Raw genomic sequence first — 3,343 nt, 5'->3', positions numbered from 1 at the left:
TCTTAATATTTTTAGCCAAATTGTGCGTAATGCATTGTTAAGGACCAAACAACATACAAAATTGCCAAACTACTGCTGATGTATTGCATGTCTTCGAAGTATACAAAAAAAAAAATTTTATTTTCCTCGATTGCTAGTGTTATCTTCTTGCATCTAACCGTAGAGATCCGGTTAATAGAGAATTGGTAAATAAGAATAAATAACTTGTATATGCAATAAAAGATGGTGGTACTGTGTTAGTTTTTCTGTTTATTCACTTGAATAAGATGCCCCATACTTTGGCGAAGGTTACTGCAAATTCAAATATAGCACAATAACTCCGAGTAGAATAAAGAAAGGGCTAAAAATAAAGATGTGTTTGTGGAAATACGATAGATTTTAAGCGATGGTATTGTCAGTATGAAACATTATTAGTTTATGTCAGAAAACAGTAATATTGTATATAGCAGAGCATTGTCTAAACTGGATACTTTTAGAGTAATGTTGCGTTTGGGTTATAAATACTCTTGACGATGAAAATTATGAATCTAAGTTATGAGGAGAGTTACGGATACATACTTCACAACATTATGTTATGGAATTTCATCAAGTAAATTAACATCTGTCATCAATTGTTTAACATGTATCATTTACTTTGAGCATTTATGGTAATATGACAAACAATTGGACATTCCAGGCAATGTTGTTCCTGCGAGTTGGCGTTGGGTGCGTCACATAACCTACAGCAGCAGCAGAAGTGAGGAACTCTATCTTGTTCAGCCACCTTCCTAACTGGTAGCCAACCCAGCAGAAGACTTGCACATACCATTGTGGCTCTTGTTTTGGTGAGAAAGGAAGTGGTCATAGTGCCTTACTGATTGTTGACCCTCTCGGTATTACTACGACGATGGGTAAGTGAGTGGACAGTCTATCGCACCATCTTCCTGCAGTACAAGAGAGATTGGGTAGGAGCATCAGCATTTAGAGGATTCAGTTGACAGGCAGCCTTTGGGAGATGCTCAGGGTGCTGATAGTTATAAGTCTTACGTGAGAGGGAATTCACATTAAGTGCACTACCAGTGACCTCGCTTTGTCTGTGTTTAGCTGTCTAAGTATTTGTGTAACCAGATGTTGGTATGCAGGCTTGTGTGATGAGAGAGCTTGTAGGGCTCGAAATGATCATCATTGATATGGCAGCCTTTGGGAGATGCTCAGGGTGCTGATAGTTATAAGTCTTACGTGAGAGGGAATCCACAGGAAGTGCACTACCAGTGATCTCACATTGTCTGTGTTTAGTTCTCTAAGTATTTGTGTAACCAGATGTTGGTATGCTGACTTGTGTGATGGGAGAGCTTGTAGTGCTCAAAATGATTATAATTGATATTGGAGAATGATCTGAAAAAAATGGAGATAGCAACATAATAAGAAGGGTTATTTATTTTTCATATCTATAGAAATTGGTTTGCAGTGGAAGTCAATAATAGTGACTATTCTTTTACCAATTTTCTTTTTTGCCCTAGCCTGTACAGTAGGATTTTTTAAAGAGCACGGTTCATAAAGCATATATTTTTACGTTGTCTACTATTCCTATAACTGGAAAATTTAATGAAAGAGTGGACTTCAACTGACTTCAAAACATCAAGGTAATAAAACTAAATTTCTACTCTAATTCATAAATATACTATGAAGAGATAGAATATTCTATGTGCTTTATTTATATGATTTCTACAAAAAAAAAAAAAAAAAAAAAAACTGCTTCGCTCTGTAACTTGGTAATGCCAAGGATGCTAAAGTAACCAGTGCTTGGTGTTTTAATTGTTTAAAATTTCTCCAAATAATTCCTAAATATGATTGCCAATAAACCAGAAGCATTTTCAATGTGATATGTTAAAAAAAATTTTAACTTTCCCATTCGATATTAAGCTTTTACACACCAGCTGATCAATAACTGCAAAGGTGTCACATTGAGGTACTTTTTGCATCACCCTGTTTCAGGGAAATATGCAGAGTTTAAGCTTTTCATTTTTAGTCCTGCATTTATTACAGTTATGTTCTAACGAGATCTCAGTTCTTTTGTTTATTTAATATAATTCTTATAGTCCAGCTACGACAGTGATTTTGGGTGGATTTCTGTAAAGGCTGAATATAAATATATGATAAGTTAATATGTTGTAATCAACGCTATTCAGTATGTTGCCTACTCTTGGGACACCCTGTACGTCCTTAATAGGTTTTCTATGATGCCTAACGTTTTCTTTGAATACGTTGGTATTGATAATTTATTGCCTAAAATAAGGATTAATTTATATTGATGAACGATCTAAATCATTCAATGTAGCAACACAATAGGAAGGGTAATTTACATTTATATTTAAAGTATTTGTTTTGCAATATTAGTCAATAATAATGAATATTTCATTTGTTATTTTCATTTTGTTCTACCCTGTACTAGACGATTTTCTTTTAGAGGTAAGGATAAAAGAGTACATGCTTTCACGCTATTTACAATAACTATAATTGCCCGATTTAATGGATGAGAGGACATCACAATACTTCATTTAATCATGAAAATTAAATTTATGCTCTAATTCTTAAGCCTATTGTGAAACCATACAATGATACAGTATATGTGAGGTTTCATTTCTACAAATAAACTTTTTCTATACTCTGTTATGCAGTAGTGCCAAGGTTACTAAAGTACTGAGCACTTGGCGGGATAAAGGTTTAAAAAAACATCCAGTTAATTCCTAAATTTGTTTGTAGGTATACCAGAATCCTTTCATATGTGATTAAAATAATTTACGGGAATAAGTCAGATCTGCAAATATTACGATTTTAGCTCTATGTCAAATACAGTTATATTCAAAAGGAATCTTGGCTCATTAGTTAATTAAAAATGTTTTATATTACATCTATATCAAAATTCTGGGTGAATTTCTACAATGTGTGTATATAAAGATACAGCAGGTGAAAGGAAAATAAATCTTAAGCAACGTCCTCATGTTTATACTTTAAGAACACACTATACATAATGGGTACGTTTTCTATGAAGGTTCATGGTTTAGTGGCCAAGGACCTTAAACTACCATTTTTCTCGTTGAGTGTGATAACTTCCAGCAATAAATAAAGATTAATGGACATTGAGGAATGATTCGAAATCTTCAAGATAGTATCATAATACAAAGGATAATTTATATCCATATATAAAGCAAGTGATTTGAAGTAAAAGTCAATATTAATGAAAATTCAAATGCCTAGTTTCATTTTGTGATACCCTGTATTAGAGGAATTTTGTTTATGAGGCAAGGAACACGAAATACACGATTTTACACTGTCTACAGTTCTTATAATTATCAAACTTAAT

General features: G+C 33.2%; 1 long non-coding RNA gene across 1 annotated transcript in view; it reads left to right on the top strand.

Moving 5' to 3' along the window:
• LOC137655102 (uncharacterized) overlaps positions 1-2,290 on the top strand; it is a 59,127-nt gene extending 56,837 nt beyond the window's left edge. The window contains exon 5 of the long non-coding RNA XR_011046813.1: positions 677-2,290. This is a non-coding gene — a long non-coding RNA (uncharacterized lncRNA). The remainder of the gene's footprint in view (positions 1-676) is intronic.
• Positions 2,291-3,343: the final 1,053 nt, after the last annotated feature.

This window comes from Palaemon carinicauda, chromosome 16, assembly GCF_036898095.1.
Source record: "Palaemon carinicauda isolate YSFRI2023 chromosome 16, ASM3689809v2, whole genome shotgun sequence".
In the NCBI taxonomy this organism is placed as follows: Eukaryota; Metazoa; Arthropoda; class Malacostraca; order Decapoda; family Palaemonidae; genus Palaemon; species Palaemon carinicauda.
This window is presented reverse-complemented; position numbering and strand designations above follow the sequence as displayed.